Genomic DNA, 19,487 nt, shown 5'->3' with positions numbered 1-19,487 from the left:
ACTCTCTTTGCTCTCTAACTTTTTCTCAAGTGGAAAAACTCACCATGACACACTCCAGCAGGTCCTCGCACACAGGCCGGCCGTCTCTCTGGGATGTTGGAAGTCGTTTTTTGGAAATGTAGGGACTTAGTAATGGAAGTAGCATGAAATAAATCCTGGAATATAGAACAAATCCAGCTCATCAGACAGGTTGCCACATACAAGTTGCTTCTGGGTGGATTTTTTCTCTGATGCTGCAGTACTTCTGCAAAGCCAGGTCAAGGTCTGATCTTGCGTCCTGAGAGGAAGTCTTTTTGAATCAATTGTGGAGAAAAACTAAATTACTTTCTGCTTTATTTTGCATCACTGACTGCTTTCTCAGATGCAAAGTATTTAACCATCCAGCAAACAACTTCAAGTTGATCCGACGCACTAACCTGTGCCCTTTTTTCAGACTAAGACACAAAAAGGGAGAGAAGCTATTAGATTTAACTTAGTCAGCAAATGTTATATATTATTATCCTTTTCTGTTGGCTGGTAGTGCAATAAGATGCTTTGTCAAACTGAACCCAGGAGAGTTAAGAGTAAAAAAGACAAACAAAGGCTCACTTTATAAAACCTTCCAGGCAGTATTACATTCTTAAACATCCACCTAGTAAAAAATATATAACACCAAGTGGAATTCATACAAAGAAATGTCCATTTATAGGTGTTGTGTTTAAATAAAAACTGTATTAAGGTAGACAACTCTTGCTTAGCAACATGTTGATGCTCTTCTCTCGTCCTGAATACAGGATGTTGACTTCTATCAGATAATTTCCCCCCCAAAAAAACCCCCAAACTCTTCAGATCCCCTGATGTTGGTTGCAGAATAGATTAGCCTCACAACTCCATTACTGCATGGTCATGGAAATCCCATCATTGTAGGTTTATTGATTTACTTTAAGGAGCCGTCGTAAAAAGACATAATTCAGACTCTCTGTTGCATGTGCAGCGTCCAAACCTCTGCAGGAGTAGCAGACAAAAGTAAAAGGGAGTCCTGAAAGAGCGTCCATTGCTGCGGATGTTTTTGCTAATTTGTGAAAATAAAGACTCCTATTAAAGACATTTGAAACAAGACTATAGGGTGACCAGGTGACTGACACTGGAGTGGCTCTTCATCTGTCAGTCAGCAGTAGTGGCCTTGGATCGCAGCGGCAGCAGATGCTTTGGCAATCACACAGCTCCTGATGATTTTACAGAAAAGGGAAATCACATGTCTGCACGTCCTGGAGCTCGTTTCAGTCTCTCTGCTTTTCTTCAAGCTTCAAATGGACATGTATTTGCAAGTTATTAATACTACAGAAACATTTTGTAACCAGATGATTCTCTCCTGCTAATGCCCTAAGAAGCCTCCAGACGTCAAAACAACTTTCAGTGTGTTTAACATAATGCTAAAAGTCAACACGGGACAGAGGGTGTCATTAGCAAATATCTCCCGGTTGTATTCATCGTTCTTGTGAGCCAGATGGGTGGGGTTGGATCTACAAGACAATACAAGTGCTTGAAAGTTTTTACAATCGAAGGAAAGTGTTTGGAGACACATTTGCTCCTCTGTTGTGTAAATGACAGTCATGCTAACTCGTCCAAATTGTTATGACACATAAACGCCACCCATCTGCCACTCCCTGCAGGTTAAAACAAACAACAGAAATTGTTAGCTCAACCTTTAGATGAGTGTTTTGTTAGTACTGCAATATAATAACCAAGGTTTTCCATTTCCATTATAGTGCAACAATTCCCCTCTCATCTCAAACACATTTCATGACACATAAAAACCAGAAGTCACACGTAGCTTTCTTTCTAAGCTCCAAGTTAAAAAAAATGGGTATTGACTTTGCTTTTTATTGCACATGACTCATTTTATTTTATGGACAACCTAATGTTGACGCATCGTGCAAATGAGGCCTGGGTAGACAAAAAAGAGGGTGTGTAGCTATTAGGATAACAATTATCTCTATTAGGTTGTTATTCCTAACAATGCAAGCATAACGGCAGTGAGGGAGGTAGTGAGGTACTGAATCTGAAGATACGTTTTGTGACTCCAATAATCTCAAGGCATGATCAATGAATCTCTTTTCAGCCCATATATTTATTAATATGCTGTAAAAAGATCAATAAAAATAAACAGTTCCCATGAGTCAATCAAGTTGTTTTTCTCAATGAAGTTCAATCTTTTTGGACTTGTCTTTTGAGGAGGCTTTCATTATTTGTTCATGGCATTATTCTCAACCTGTCACACACACATAGACTAATAATCACTTTAAAGTTCAAACAGCTACAAACAGGCCCGACGCGATCGTCCTCTGAGTCCATGTTTACATTGTTTTTGCAGTCTGACTCGGCTCCTCCCCTCGGTAGGACCGTCACCCTCCTCTAAAAGCTGGCTAACCTTCACTTTACCACTCATGGTGGTTTGGAGTAATGGGGCGTGGCAGCAGGGTTTTCGGGGTGCGAGGCCTCCGAAATGACCCTGTGGTGAAGCAGCGAGGGCCAAGATAGTCGGGCGGACCCGCCCACCGAAGCCCCGATCCAGTTGGTCGTCGTCCAGTTTGGGCGTTGCAAGGTTTCAAGGCCGTAAAGTAGTCTTTAATCGAGCCGTCGTCATCATGAGATGGTGGTGTGTGTTTTCACTCCGCGTTGGTGAGATAGAGGCAGCGATGAAAAAGTGGAAAAGGACTCGGGTTTACTGTGTGGCTGAAAATAGAAGCGTTTGACGGACAGCTCGTCGTGAGACACACACATCAGGTTCATTTCTTGTGTCATGAAGTTCCCAGGGCTATATGGTGCATGCATGGGAACGTATTCATAAATGACATGCTCCCGACACGCTCCTAGGTCCTGGCTCATGTCTATTTGTATAACGGTATGCTGTGTTCGGTACACGCTGTTGAATTAGCAGAAGTGTGGAGTGTGGTGTTCGGTGATGACGGGGTATCGAGAGGAGTGGCGCTGGCTCGGGTATCCAGCTGACTGGGCTCAGACCTCGGGTTTCCGCCACGTAATCCAACACGCTTTAGATGGTGGGATGGACGGCAGCACCGTGGCCCGCTGACATTTGTGCCAAGAGGTTTGCAGACACAAGAATAGGCAGGATGCACGTGATGGCAATGGTAGATCTCTTAATTTGTGCTGAAACTAAAAACAAATACAACTGACTTAAAATCAAACTACAGCTGAGGCAACAGTATTACATCCAAACCCGGCAATAATACATGTGCATTTTAATCCAGTGATGCAGAAATACAATGAACAAAAGCTATACCTCTTCTCTTGCCTTGTGGCTTGGTAAACAATAATTCTGGTGCGAAATCCCACCTCCATCTGTCTAGTATTTGACACCAACATTTCTTGGCTACTACTTGCAGGGCTAAAAATGTGTCTTCCAATTAAAGGGTCAGTGGTTTGTTCCAAGCCCCTGCAGTCAACATGTCTGAGTGTCCCTGGGCAAGATACTTTACCCAATTTTCTGTAATCGAAAAACATCATCTAAACAAATGTAATGTACAAAAAAAGCTGTCCAAATCACCCAGGAAGCTGCCTTCAAAATAAAAGCATACTCAAACTAACTGAGATAAGGACTTTCCATAATGATCAGATTACTTTAAACAAAGACAGCAAGAAAATAAAGGTTTAACTTTTAACACAAACAATTATAAAATAGCTCCATCATCGCTTTAGCATCTGAAGAGAGGGACATGGGACCCACATTTTGGAGTTATTTTTTAAAATGTTACCCGTATGTATTTGGAGCAAACTTGGGCAATATATAAGAGAACTCCAAGTTGGTTTGTTGGCCTGCTAAATGAAATGTAATGTAAAGAAAACAGTCCAAATCACCATGTGCCTGGAGCTGCCTTCAAAATAAAAGCATAAACATACCTTGAATAATGACCCTAATGATAAAATGTACTATTAAACTATTCAATTACACCAAACAATGATAAATAAGCTCCATCATCGCTGTAGTGTGAGCCAATTGAAGAGAGACTTAGGACCCACATTTTGGACTTATTTTTGAAAATGTTTCCCATATGTATTTGGAGCAAACTTGAGCAATATATCGGAGAACTCAAATGAAATGTAATGTAAAAAGAACAGTCCAAATCACTGAAGCTGCCTTCAAAATAAAAGCACAAACATACCTTGAAAAATGACCCAAATGATCAAATGTACTATTACACTATTCAAAAACACAAAAAATGATAAAGGAGCTCCATCATTGCTGTAGTGTGAGCCATTTGAAGAGACTTGGGACCGACCTGTTGGACTTTAACCGCGTGTATTTGGAGAAAACTTACCCGAGATGACTCTACATTGGAAACCTGTAACTGTATTGTTAGAGGTAGTTCATTTGTCTTGGCTCGCGGCCGGTGTGTAACTGAATAAAAAGGCCATTTGCTACAGCGCCTCAAGTCCACGGTGGATCCCTGTAGGAGGGCCTGCTGTTGCTGGAGGGAAAATCGCTGCCTCAGCAGGCTGTTTAGTCTCATTCTCGACGAGCTTACACTGGGTCTCCCTGTTTAATATGGGAAACATACGTAGGCTGGCCTGTGATGTCAATTGTTATTGCTGGAGGCCTGCTATAGGAAAAATTTCATTTGCCTTTGTAAAGCACTGTAGTGAAAAGGAGCTTATGTCATAAAGACGCTATTGTGGCTGCTGCGGGGCCCGCCGTCCGTGTGTGTGTCTTAAAGTGTAACTATACAAACACATTGTGGATTTCACGTGTGTTTTTCCTCACATCGGTGCAGGTTTCAGTGGACAATGGTTTCTGGGCCTGTTTGTTCTCGGCGCACTAAGTGAGTTAAGCGGCGGGCTTTTGTGCGAGACATTTATGAATGAGAGCTGCTATTGTAGCTGCCGCAAATGATTACATATTTCTCCTGCTCTATTCTCTTTGATTTCATGAGCGCTTTGTCGTTGTGCAGCTCCATGACTCTGGCTTGTGGAGGATAAGTTACAAGATAATAATGGTGGTGAGTGAAGGAGGGAGTCGTGGTGTGTATCGACATCAAGAGAACTAAACATCCGACCAATTTGATGTAGATCAAACACTTGCATTACAAAGGAATTAAAAGACCTGTTTGACCTGCACTAATTAAGTCACTGAGTACCCACCCGGTTAAAACGTATAAAACTTCTTTCACTGCCTTCTTCGACTAATTAAAATCTGCCCAGTTCCACTTATAAAGTTGTTTCCTTGGCTCACTGAGTTAAATTTCCAGCTGCAAATGTGTGTAAATGTACTATGGCCGACACATGCAAACGTACTACAGCGGCCCACTTTTATAAGGAGGAAATGCATCATTCAAAAATGAGGCAATTAAAACAACACAAATGTTCCAAAACACATGCAAGTGAAGAGACATCTTCACCAACTTTACAAAAGAGAAGTGTTTTCTAAAGAGATGCATAAACGAAATGCTGCAAATACTGAACTCTGCAGGAAGCTCATGAAACAGTGGAAACAGGGACACTGAAATGATGCATTGTTTCAGAAATGTTAGTTAACCACATTTGTGATTTCATATTTGCATCACTTCTGAAGCGGCAGCATGTTTCTTTTAATGGAAATGTTTCAAGCTTTGTTTGCACCTGTCGGCCACCGTACAAACGTGTCAGCGTGGCTTGAAATATTATCACATATTTCAAGTTTCCCTGGATTACCTAAGCTTAAAAATAATAACCTTTTATGATAAGCAGCTTCGAATTGAGATGGGACGCAGAGTGTGAGTAGATCATAAAGTGACAGACTGAAAAATGCAGCGTAGTGGATATCAGATCGATAACTGTTAGCCGTGTAATCACTCACTCAGACTCTCAGAAGCCTCTATCAGGAAGAGAAGTCTGCTTCAAACAGAGTGGAAAAAGTCACTTATATCCAGTATATCTAAAAGCAGCTGATAAATTAAGGAAAGGGAAAAGTCTTCATCCTCAATAAACACTTGTTTTGTGCCTTTAAATGAAAAACGTGCATGAAAAATGGATTCTGGGTCGGGCAGATCAGATAAACTGTATGTTTGACTTCACTTAGTGTAGACATGCGTGGGAGGAAAGGATTGAAACATTTGATATTTATTGCCACCACTGTTTTTTCTATTCATTTTTGTAACCATTCCTGAGGACCACCTCCTCCATCTCACATCCAGCGTCTCCGTGTTTTACGGAGCAGCAGATTTGTGCGCTGTCCTCTAAATCATTTCCCTCTCTCGCAGATTGCTCCCCGCTGGAATATTGGTCTGACAGCCGTTTTTTTTTTTTCCTTCTCCCTCTTGCTTCCCCAGTGGACTCATTTACATTTATGCACGCAGCAATTAATTACAGGCTGGCGCTGGCCTTGTAAATTAGAGGGAGCCGAGGTCGCCCTCATTATTGGCCCTGACAGTTAAAGCCTTGTTTGGGTCGTGACAGGGTTGACTCCAGGCTGGGACACTGAGAGCTTATTGGGGCTTGGCCGGCCTTCATACATCTGATATCACTTTGCAGCAAATTAAGAAAACTTTATGTCTTGATGAAAATGTTTTTTGTTGTTAAAAACATTTAGCATTCAATTGTTCCATATGCCAGGATTTTTTCTTCTCGTTGCTCATCATTCCAGGCGTTGTGTTATGTCTTGATGCCTTGTGTGTTTTGGGGGTCTTTCATCCAAATACTCGCAGAGCAGTTTCTTCTATAGGAGTCAGGCGGGCGACTTCTCACGGTATTGGCCTTTTCATGCGAAGACGCTCCAACTTTTTTCCGGCTCCTTCCCTCACAAGGCCCTCCTTTCTTCTCTGTCACGCAGCGATGTGTTTGTGCATACCTTACCAGCTTGACAAAGGAAGGGAGAGATCCTATTCACTTCTGCCTTTGACATTCACCTCTTGTTTTTACAATCTTTCCAAGGCGCGCTGTTTGCACAGTGGAACAGGCTTTGTCTTGAAGAAGCGGGACAATGGAGAGCGCCATCATGTAATCTCCTCGGGGTGGTGAGCAGAGGGGTGAGGTTTAGACGTATGTGCCGGCGCTTGCCTCCACCAACCCTCTCCCTTCCTTCTGGCCTTTTTAACTCCAGCAATATTTCAACAGCGACTTGGGAGAGAATACATGTTGTCACTTAAGCCTCTCCTAATGTTCACCTAGGTCTTTTGTGAAGGGAACACAAAGCCTTTTCACTCATGCAAACATCCCCTTCCCTCTTTCCACCTAATAAAGGTACTCTTCGCCCACCCACATGCATATCTGCAAACCTCTCCTTTTTTATGAACCTGACCACAAAACATTCATATTGAATAACTATCTTTCCCCCACCTTAAGCAAGTGTTATCTGGCTGTACCGGACCACAAAATGGATCAAAGTTCTGTGCTTTGTACACACAACCAATCGAGCACCCTCCGACATGAATGAAGGGGTCGCTATGCCTTAACGCCAGTATGCATGTTGGATTGTCAAACAATGTCCGAAATGACCCACCTCCCACACCTCTCCACCATCAGAACTCTCATACAGGGACGCCCAATTCATACTGGATCAATCCAGGTGTGAGGAGGAAAGTTTTTGGGGATTATATTGATTTTTTAAACTATTTTTTTTCGGTTTTAGTGCATGTAAATGGTCTGCAAAGGATGAATTAAAAAAATTCCCTTCAGAGGGAGTTCCTCTCCCACTTTCCCCCTGCCTGAAACGCTTCTATTAGAGTCCTTTGTTTACTTCAATAACGTAGTGACATTACAATGTAACATTCACGGTTCTATTGGCTAGCGCTGCATCACATTATTCATGGGAACATCTCTAAGGGGTTGACCAATCACAACAGAGCCGGCCAGCTGACCAATCAGAGCAGACTGGGCTCTGGTTTCAGACAGAGGGTGAAAAGAGGTGCTGCATCACAGGCAGTGTGAGAAAAATAAAGAGCTTTTTGAACATTAAAGCATGGAGACATGTCACAGGAGAGACACAAAATACAAATATGAAAATAAGAATAATAGGACCACTTTAAATAGGAAATTGATTGACTCTAGTGTGAACGAGTCTAAATTGGATTATGAAGAGTTAAGCGCAGTACAATAATACCTCAGTGATAATAGGAGGATGAGCTCTTTAGAGAGACAACAGAAACATAACACAGCCTGTACAACATGGCCTGCAGTCCTGTGAGAGTCAACGTGTGCTATAAGCTCATCGTTTATGGGTCAAGTGAAACTCATTCTGGTTTAATTGCCCATATGATTAGTTGGAACCGTATTCGGTTTCCTATGGTGCGGACATGGAAGTGGCAGCGCAGAGCCTCATGTGGTGCTAAGCTCATTGAGGGAGCTTCTGTCTCATAGAGATCCATTGTTCTGACTCCAGTGTGTTCGCGTCTGCACAAGTGGCATTGACAGCTGCAACAAGACAACATTTGGGTCTGTGCATATTTTGTTGCGTGAATGCGTGCATTCATTGTGCAGGTGCAGGCAGACATTTTGAAAGTAATAAATTGTGTCTTCTTGTCGTGCAACATATCTGTTACCTCTCCGTGTCACGGCTCTGCTGCAGCCTGAATCAAGCACATGTGCCGTTTTCACAGCAGCGGGCCAAAAAGGTAGCTGTTACTTCCTGCAGTTGTCAGGAGGAAAATTGAATGCCAGCTCCCTTGTCTCCGCTTTCCGAAGCCACATGTAGGAGCTTGAAAATGAGCAGGGGTTAGGAGCTGAAATGTATATTCATGAACTCTACTGCCACACCCTCGTTAACTTCAGTTTAGTAAAACCCCTGCACACACACTCATTACATCTTCCCAGCACCACACCTTGATTATAACAATAACAAAGTGCATCTAAAATCCTGCAGTATTTACATATATGTGCACGGGCTGTTGTGTGCAGAATTCATCTATGTGTGTCAATGCTGCACTCAAGGCTGTTGCTAAATGTGTGTGTGTGTGTGTGTGTGTGTGTGTGTGTGTGTGTGTGTGTGTGTGTGTGTGTGTGTGTGTGTTTGAGAGCATGTGTGTTTTGGGACAGCTCCTCTGCTGGGCAGCCAGCTGTCTCTCTGATTACCCAGCATCCTCCAGGTGTCAGATCTGCCATCTGCAGATGAGTGGCAGGGCGTGTGGAGCGGAGGAATGGAGGGAAGAAAGATGGTTGAAACCAAAAAAAGAAATAAAGGGGAAGAGAATAACTGGTTCTGCACAAATCTAGAGCGTGTTCAGGCGGGTCAGCCGATTGAAAAAGTGGCTTTAAGAGTCCTTTAGCTTTTCAAGGTTTATTGGGTAATACTGCTTCATCTGCAAAAAAAAAAAAGTAAAAGTTGCCTCGAATAGAAATGTCTACACGGGTGTTCCTCACGAGTGTGTTTTTGCCGACTATTTGTTATCGTTATTATTATCACAAGTGTACAAGCCTTTGAGTTTTTTCTCATCAGAATTGCCCATAATTGTGCCCTGAGAGGAAAAAGAGAGATCCAAGAGAGAATCATTTGCTTGATTAAAGACGTGAATAAAATATCACACATGCGCAGTGTTTGCCTTTTTTCTTCATTGTTCTCAATTAGCCTCAAATATTGGAATCAAAGGCATGTGTGTGTTGCACAACTTAGAGGGCCGTCACGATACATAGTGCCGGAGAAATGCTGCTGTGTTGTGTGTTGTTGCCCGTGTGTGGGAACCCAGCCTCTGTCTTTAGGTCTCTGCTTTATCCAGTTCTTCAATTAGCAGCCTCCCATTCTCAATCTAGCTCCCATCCTGTCCCAATTTGGGGCCCACTGTCCTGATCATGGTACCTTCAAAGTGCTCCGTCAGCAGGTTGACCTCTTTGTTGACCCCTGCTTTAGCAAATCACTGTTTGCAGTACGCTCCGGTGTGCGTGTGAGGCTATAATAAGACGGCCAAGGAAAATATTAACCGTCCATTTGATGAGTCTTTTTTCCTCTCATTTGAATCAGTTTTTTAAAAAGAAAAACATCGAGCACCTCTAACTGTATTAGGACGGATCACGGCCCAATTTCTCTACTTCAAAGCTCCGTGCAAGAATCACACTGTCGTTTGTCCGGCTTTGCGTGGCTGCGTGTGTGCCGTTGTTTGTGCAGTGTGAGAAACACACTGATCCTCTGTTGGCCCTGCAGTGGGCTTCACACAGGACCTCTGTTCTGTGCTGAACATCCACTAAACACGGGGACCTCAGGTGTGCTCCAAAAACACTTTTCAATCCAAATTTTTATACTTTGTCCAACCCCAATTCGCTGGCGGGATGTGAAGAGTTTGGTCAGTGTTCATTAAAATGTGTCCTGATGTTAATGGCAACACACCCTTCCGTTTTAAAGGGTTGTTTTACCCAAAATTACACATAAAAATGTTCTCACTTGTAGCGTGCCATGCAGACAGATTTGGTTTTTGTCACCCAGGCTTTAAGGTCTCTGAGTTTCTGCCGCTTTTGAGTGACCATAAATGGAAGTACCCCGAAAGTTTGGAGGAATAAATGAAATAAAACAATCTTATCCACACAAGAGATGAGCAGCAAAACATCCATATTTGTGTGAAAAGTCCCTTTTTTGGTCTTGATGATGATGATGAATACCATACCATACTATACAAAACTAATTGTCATATAAACATTGTAATAATCCTCCTCTTCTGTTTGTCTCTTTTCCAGGTGACGTTCATGAATTTTACAGTCATCCACAAGTGAGAAGAGGGTGTTGGAGTTGAAGTCTCTTATTCCTGTAAGTTTCCTTAATGGATTTCTTTGAGTGATACTTATTTATAACGCTGCCAGCTTGTGTTGCTTTGGTGCCAGTGTTTGGGATGAATGCTTCCACCAAACAGCAGATAATAAGCTTTCATATAGAGCACATGATTGTTCCCCAGAAGCCCCAACGCCTACCGGTGTTTGAACACATCGCGCTGTTGTTTTATCAGAGCGGCACGCAAAGTGTGTGTGTTAACAAAACTGTAGCTGACTCTTTGCATATCGGCCGCCTTACTCCCCTCCGTCGGCACGGACAGAACGCTTTTGATTTGTTTCGCAGCGAACGCAGACCTCCACTCCGGTTAGTATTCTGCCCTGTGTGCCCTCAATAGCTGCTTTCACTTGAGTGAAGAAAGGGGTCTTTTAAAGTCTCTCACAGGCATCACTCCAGGAACCTTTCAGCGCCCGGGACCTACAGTATGCCTTTTAATGGACTTTCTCTCTGTGAGCAATAAAGATTATATCTGGAGTCAAATACTGCTGTAGGTAACACTAGCCCAAATTTAGCTGGTGAGGCTGCAGTGGTGGATCTTGATGGCTTCAGCAGAGGCAGGAGAAGCACAGTATGAAGCGTACAGATGGGAGAAGTTGGAGAAAAGAGTGATCTGACCATCTGGCTAATCCCCCTGTTTAAGAATACTTATTAAGGCCCTCTCTTGTGGCCCTTGAGCCGTGTCACTGCTGGGTCAACAAGTGGCCTCGCTCGCGGCTCGCTCAGAGCAAAGAGACGAGCTTCAGTGTTCTGGTGTCGGCGATAATCTGCGTCCTGCTGTTTGGTCGGGGAGCTCGGTTTCAAAGGCTCGATTTATGGCTCGTGTAAATTGTGTTGTATCACAATGAACAGTGAGTTATGGTTCCCACACTGGTTGTCAAGACTCTTATTAAGGGGTCACTTTGATGCAACCTGTGACAAGATGTAGCAAGGAGACACATGTTTAAAGAGGCCCAGTTATGCTTTTTGGGGGTTTTCTCTTTCCTGTAGTGAGTAACATAGCTTTAAGTGCATTTGAACGATCTGCAAAGGCCTTAAATACCACGATTGGACTCATTTTGTTTGCTTCATCAACATAGTGACAACTCTACTGGGCTCTGGTTTCAGACAGAGGGTGAAAAGAGGTGCTGCCGCACAGGAAGTATGAGAAAGATAAAGAGCTTTTTGAACATTAAAGCATGGAGACATATCTTTTTAAGCACAAAATGAACCTGAAAATGAGCCTCTTTAAGGGTTATACAAGTCAAAAACATTGAGAGCTGCTGACTTGGAGCATTTGGCTATAGACAGATACTTTTGATGCTTGGGAAGATGATATTCCATGACAGAACAGCAATAAAATAATACAAACATCACAGTCATTATTTCAGGCCACATGCATTTATTTCTTCTGCCTAATTGCCGTGCATTTGCAGAAAGGAATTGTGTCATTATTGGGGAGAACCGGACCACTTAGGCTGCTTTTAATCCCATCAAACTGCCTTAATTTCATCAGTTCATCTGGAAACTTGAAATCACATTATTGTTTCTTTTAACATGCAGTTGCTTCTCCAATCTAATTACATAGCGGTAAGATGACAAGTGGACCCTCCTAACAAAATTACAGCCTTCATAGGGTACACCGATCTTGTCGTGACAGGATACATTTATGGTATCTTTGTTTTTAATAAGAGTTTGGAGGGAAGCGGGTGGTGGTGTGTGTGTTTGAGGATTTGCAAAGCCTTGACATGTACTGTACATACTGTAGCTAATGGTTTTGATCAGAAGACGTCGGGGGGGCGGGGCTGTGAGTAATGTTTTAGATGATCTGAGTACACTGGATGCTTCACTAAATCTGTCTTAAAACGTTGGTTACACTGTCTTTGTCTGATGAGCGTGGAGAACTAAATCCAGATCTTTATTTATACATTCAAAATAAAAGTGCTTGATAAGGGAAAGAAGATCATACTGTAGATCTAGTGTTTGATGCTCAGGCATTTATAGATATAGGAGATATACACTGATGTCTTTGTAGTGAGAAAAAACGTTGAGAAAAAGATTGGAGACACTTCATGCATCATGACAAGCCTATTTGCGGACCTCTGTATGATTGCTGTAATGGCAGTCATTTGCAAACAGTTAGAAAAGTGACCAGACATTGTGGGGCGGATTTGCGCTAAGCTAATGAGCTAATGAGCTAATGAACCCCCTGAGGTTACCTGTTTGGCTTCCCCTCGAAACAATGTCCTCCTCTGCGGTTTTATCTTCAGCTTTGTATGTGAACTTCCCTGCATTGCAGACAAATCAGCGTTGCTAATGCACAGCGTCTAACAGAATTTAGTGTAGTTTCTCTGTACTTTACCTTACCTTAACAGTGAGCCATTATGTCTTCTTGAGCTCGGACATTTCCTTAATTGATCCGATTGTCCACACATATGAAATGTCCACTTTGGTTTACAGTGCCTTGCCTCCTTTAACGGTGGGAAAAAGGTAGTGAACTTCAGCGATCCACCACAGCCACGCTTGGAGTCGGCGCATTCGTTCATGCGTGCCGAGTACATATGTTTGGGCCTTATGTATTTAGTTGTTTTCCAGGCTGTGTCAATTTATTTGTGTTTGTGCTTGCGTGCATGTTTGTGTTTTGCACACTCATGCCTCATCAACATCCCGTCTGAGGCCCATCTGGTTTGCTTTGATGAGGGCTCGTGGAGCTGCCTTAAAGCGGCCGGGCTTTCAGGCGGGTTCGGGGCCAGCAGCGGTTCCTCCCCACTTACAAATAAATCCACGGTGCGAGGCCCTCTGCCAGAAACAGTATAGACCGACCCTCGTGGCTACTTCCCAAACCACCCAAGCTCATACCCCACTTTCTCTCTTCTATTGCCCTTGAAATGGGGCCTGCTCTAAATATTATCTCCCCCTGTGCTTTATCCCTCCATTTATCCCTAAGTCGGCAGGGAGAAGAAAGGAGCCGTGGGGCTGAGTCACTTTTTCCTCTCTCTTCTCCTCTCTCCCAACCGCAAGGCAGCGGCAGCGGCTTCCTGGAGATGAGCGCTTTTGTCTGTTGTGTGACTGCTGCGGCTTTAGGCAGATCCTCCTCTGATGAGGTAATGCACGGGCTAGATGAGGAGGCACAGTGAGAAAGGACAGCTGCCTCTGCATCTAGATTTTAACCTTTGAGTTATCCAGGAAAAAAGGGTTCCTTCTGAGGATGCACACTCCTTTTCATGGGGTGTAAAAAAAGTGTTGAGATGCTTTAATGAGTAAAAGTATTGTCAAAATACTTCATTACAAGTCAGTCTTGCATTCAGAATATACTTAAGTAAAAGTACCAAAGTATTATCAGCAAAATGTACTTAAAGTATGAAAAATCAAAGTAATCATAGTGGCATTTCTAGATAAAATTGGAATTTAATTGGTGCAGACAATCAAATTTCTGATGGACTTTTTGCAGACTTATTTTTAGAGATGCATTTTCTAAAGTAGCATTAAATGGAAATACTCAAAAGATTGTACTTAAGTACTTGAGTAAATGTACTTAGGTATTTCTCACCCTGCTCGGAGGTGGCCAGTTATGATGGTGCTTGGATGATTCAACAGTTAACGGAGGAGAAATCATTATTCCTTTGTGGAAACATTTTCCCAGGTGATCTTGTTTTTCCAACCATTTCGATAATAGGAAAATTGTATACTTCCAGGGAATTATGCTGTCAGTTACTTTAGGGGGAAACATGAGATCTGATGGCATAGTTCACAATGTTGGCAGGTTGGAGAGGAGGAAGGAGAGACAACTCTTTCTATATCGCTGGTGATATTACTCTGGGTGTCCAACTTTTTTCTGTCTTCAAGAGGTGTAATAGGGGTTGAATAATAGTCAAATGTTTGAGAGCAGAGCATCAAAATGATTCAGATACATCCTGTTGTCAGTGTGTCTTCACCATTTCCCCTCCTCTGTTGGTCAGGAGAGTATTCCTCCAACAGTGTTTGCTGAAAAATTAGCTGATGAAAGAAAGGGTTGATGTCTTCAGGGCTGGTTCCCGATTCTTCACAATAAGAAGCTCATGACACGCACACAGCCCCGGCCGAGCAGTGGAGCTGGCAGCGGTGAGAGGTGTAGTACACGGTGAATTTGTAATACTGAAACTGGAGCAGAGTGGGGAAAATGTTATGAGAGTGAGAGTAAATGAGTTTCTTGAATTCGTTTTTTTACAGCGACAACAAGGTCTGTTAGTGAGGACTTTTGTGCAGCCTAAAGAAATGCATAAGGCCATCATTCTAAAAGGCTGATGCATTAGCTTTTTTCTGAATGCATTAAATGTAGCCCTTAATGCTAATTTTCTGGCCTTTCCTGGGACATGTCTCCATGCTTTAATGTTCAAAAAGCTCTTCATTGTTCCCATACTGCCTGTGCTGCAGCACCTCTTTTCGAGGGAACTTTGGGATGTTAGCCTTTACAGACCATTGACATGCACAAAAACTGAAATTGAATCCCCCCAAAAAGCACAATAGGGCCAACATTTCTGCATTTCCAGATCCTTTCCTACACTGTTGTGCAATGAATATGTTTTTTTTTATGATCCTCCAGCCAAGTTTTCACTCAGTTTTTACAGTTGCCGATAGAAAATTGGACAGAAAACCCAGCCCGCGTGTATCTGCATGCATACACAGATTTTGAGTGTGTTTCCTCCACACTGACTGTGTATCCAACTGTTATCTGCTTCTCGCCTCCTGCTGAGGAATGCTACCATTCTCGCTGACATTCAGGATAATTGCTTCCTGTTTTCACTGTCATGGGTCACGGAGGTCAGAGGTCAGGGTCTATCTCAACTGTTGTGCTCGGGGGCTTCAGGGGACGCCACCTGGTCCTTAGCTCACGACGATTCGGCACATTATTCTCCCCAAACAATACACCTCTTTTACATTCTTCAGCATGCCTGAGCTAGTAAAAAAAGGTGACTTTCAGCTGTTTGCCGTCCTTCAACACTTCATTAACAAACACTGGGTTTTTAAATAGCCCGTGTTTAAACGCTTTGTAGGTAAAGAAGAAGGAAGGTCGGGATTTAAAGCACCACCTCTGCGACATTGCTTGCTGCAGCACTAACACCTGTTTCTGAGAGACTTGTGGCAGCTTCCCTTTTGTGAACTATTTCCCCTGACCCTGAACGCAGCGCTCTCCCAAACACCCTCATAATTACAGTGTTCTCATTACAGTAAGAATCCTGCATCTCATTTTAAAGCTGCCATCAGCCAAAATTAACCGGCCTTAATGGCTGCTGATTGCATTCCTACACTGGCCACCCCCACTCCCCCCCACTCCTCCTTTTTTTTTCTAGTGATCTGATCGTTTAAGTACATGCTAGCATAATTGAGGTCTCTTCCTTGATTAGATTTGCACCAGCTTTTAACAAAGCCTGCTCGAACTTAATCCAATGAGCCCCATTGTGGGGAGAGCGCGGGGATGACATCGCTCCGAGTTAGCTTCAAAATCAACCGAGCCGTCGAGCAATTAGAGGCCGCGCTGATAAAGAGGCCGGACAACTGCAGCTAATGACATGATGTTCCTCAGAGATCGAGAGATAACGACTGGGACAATTGAGCAGCAGTTTATACCCTGAATCAACTTCTTACTTTGAGTTTTTTATGAAAGGTTTAGATATGAGACGTCACTTCAACAATTACAATACATCAATAATGCATAAAGCAACAAAGGCAATGAAACATGAGGCCTGGGTTAACCAGAGTTGTCCCGTTCAAAGAGCTTTTTAGAGATAAATATTAACAGTAAATATAGACATATCAACAGTAGGAAATATATATATATATATATGTATAAATATGTATATATAATTAGGGTATCTGAACAGTAAACAATATAAAAATACTGTACAATAACTCATTTAAGAAAATAATAATACAAATAATACATTTTGTTCATCAAAGCCTTTTACAGGTACTTAAATATATAATATATATATATCAAAGATAACATAAAGTGAAAATAAAATTAAGCTCTGACATCCTTTACTGAAAATGAGTAAAACACTGAAGAAATAGACATAATATAATGTATACATTAGTGTAGGCTTTGGCTGCATCAGCTGCTGACACCTGCTCGTCCATAATCTCAGGTGGAGACTAAACCTGCCTCTGACCTGTGGCTGTGTTTCTCCCTCAATCCAATAATATGCTCCTTTGTTCTGTCACCAGCAATTAGTCATGTACCAGGAGTCATCCAAAGTAAAGTGTGTGTGTGTGTGTGTGTGTGTGTGTGTGTGTGTGTGTGTGTGTGTGTGTGTGTGTGTGTGTGTGTGTGTGTGAGGATAAATGCCTCTGCTTATTGCGCTCACTCTTAACTACTGTATGTGTCTCAGAAGTCGATAGCATTACTTGAGTGTGATTGTGAACTCTAGGGCTCAAAATATTGCTAAATATTTTGAGAATTGATTGGATTAAGTCAATATTATTTAAGCAGAATGGCCAAGCAATCATGGAGAAATGCCCCAAAATACATTTACAGCTACTCAATTGTTAATATTTGCTTATTCCTTTATGAAAGTACATTTGCATATCTTAAAAAAGTGATTAATTGACCTTTTTCTACTTTTCTATACCGAATATGTATTATTTCTTAAGTAAATCATTTGAAGATGTGTCACCCTAATGCGAATTGGAGTCCCTATGCAGGAAAATATATTGGAATTGAGTTTATTTTACGTTATATATGTTTTAAATTCTATTAAAGGACGTTAATAATCACTTTTCTCTGCAAATAGAGAATATTTTATGATTAAAGTTCTATTAAAAGTCTAGGAAATCATGGTATAAACCACAAAAAACAACCTCAAGTAGATTTTTTTATCTGATGTTTATCTTTGTGTCTCTTAACAGGCTTGGATATGTTACTACACTTGGTCTAATTGATCCCTCTTCTGTACAGATCAGTGTGTGTAGATTAGGGACAGGAATGCACACGACTATTCTCTCCATCAGTCTGTGTCTGTAAACCCTCCTCTATTCTTAACAATAGGATTTCACACTCGCTATAAATAGGCCTGAACAAGTCGGAGCTCACCTGTTCAAGCTGTAACTAATCCAGAACTATTTCTACAGTTCCCCTTGAGGTTCAATGATCCGGCCCATTAAGTGCCAGGGGATGACAGGCGTGCTGGTATGTTGGAGAAAAACAGAGAGAAAGAAACCAATCATTTTAGCTGAACGCCCAGTTTGTGAGGAGGCGGCTTATCAATAAAAAGCTTTCAATTGCCGTTTTATGGACCCAGTCTGCTCTGATTGGTTAGCTGGCCGGCTCTGTTGTGTCGCTTAGAGAAGTCCCGCCCCTTAGCCTATCATATACAATGTGTTTGAGTGATAGCCAATAGAAGCACAAGTGTTAAATTGTGTTACATGACGTTACAGAAGTAAATAAATGAGTCCAATGGAGACATTTCAGGCACGGGGGAGTGTGTGGGAGAAAGGGAACTTTGTGAATTTAGCCTTTGCAGACCATTTACATGCACTAAAACCTATAGCACAAACTACCGAAATGGGAAAACCCCAAAAAGCATATCAGGGCCTCTTTAAAGTGCAAACTCAAACAGAACGGGAACAGCAGAACATGGTTTATCTGCACATACTGCGCAGCACACTCACATGAAAGAGTACATACATACATCACCTTATCTCGGTCCTGTGTTTACATGCGTCTGTTGACAGTAGCTGATATGCAGCGCGATAAAATGTGCTTTGATTTACTGAGGAGAAACAATGCAGCATTATGTGAGCCAGGGACACTTAAGACTGGAGTAACTGTGATATGAACACAAGCCAATTCAATGTGTTCAAGAGGGCAAGCAGCTCCAGAGTATGTTTGCTAAAGCCTTTGGATGAGGCTCCAAAATGCTTGGCTAGTTTTCAAATCCCGGATCACTCGCTGATAATAGAGACAGATTTTTGAAGCTGTTGCCAATTTGTCGTTATTAAGAGATTTGGATACGCAGTCAAAAGTGTTGCGTAGAAGAAGGAATATACAAATGTAAATGATTAATCACACGGATGCTATTAATTTAACCTATGGAGTCGCACTCAATAATTAATGTCTATTGGCATATGACCCTATGAGCCACACAGTAAACAGCATGTCTCATAACTATGTATGAGATCTTCTAGTCAGCTAATATATGGCTGGAAGGCCCAGAGACAAGCCCAGGGTCTTAATAAATCAGCCATATCTAATGAGCCTCCTAATTGTGATTTACAGCCGGCGACGGAGAGAGAAATTGCTGAAAAGAAAAGAGAGATGGAGAGAGTATCTTCGTCCAGTTAACCACGAGGCAACAAAAAAAAAAAGCAGCTTTATTAAAAACTGCTTCTCCCTTCTAGCAACTGTGAAATTTTTGCGTGAGTCTCATGAGGGGGGTTTGTCAAGATATAATACTTACTGCGATAAAAATCAGAACAGCTGGCCGAATAACCGTTACCCTAGCAGTCCAGCCAACAACAGAGAGCAAAGAGGGGGATATTTATACACTCACTTAAAGCAGTAAGCTGCCCGTTCCATAGCATTTATTCCCTGTGGTTTCAGTGGGAGAAGCTCTGTGACGTACGTGTCTTTGGTTTGGTTTCTCTCTATTTGTTGCTATCACTCAACCCGATTTGAGGAGTAACAGATTACCAGGAGTATGTAATCAGGATACAAAAAAAAGTATCTGTATTCCCTTAGAAAAAAAGACGTAGCAGGATTACAATGTTATTCAAAAACTAAGAGAGCATATTGTGTGTGGGAGGGAAAATC

General features: G+C 42.2%; 1 protein-coding gene across 5 annotated transcripts in view; it reads left to right on the top strand.

Annotated features, from left to right (window-relative positions):
- The window catches only part of LOC134883780 (transcription factor SOX-6-like), a 110,483-nt gene that overhangs the window by 5,402 nt on the left and 85,594 nt on the right, over positions 1 to 19,487 (top strand). For all 5 annotated transcript variants that reach the window (XM_063912214.1, XM_063912222.1, XM_063912207.1 and 2 more), the window contains one exon: positions 10,633 to 10,702. The gene's annotated coding sequence lies outside the window, so the exon portion shown is untranslated. The remainder of the gene's footprint in view (positions 1 to 10,632; positions 10,703 to 19,487) is intronic.

This window comes from Eleginops maclovinus, chromosome 2, assembly GCF_036324505.1.
Source record: "Eleginops maclovinus isolate JMC-PN-2008 ecotype Puerto Natales chromosome 2, JC_Emac_rtc_rv5, whole genome shotgun sequence".
NCBI lineage: Eukaryota > Metazoa > Chordata > Actinopteri > Perciformes > Eleginopidae > Eleginops > Eleginops maclovinus.
The sequence above is the reverse complement of the archived record's forward strand: the minus strand, read 5'-3'. Positions and strand labels throughout refer to the sequence as shown.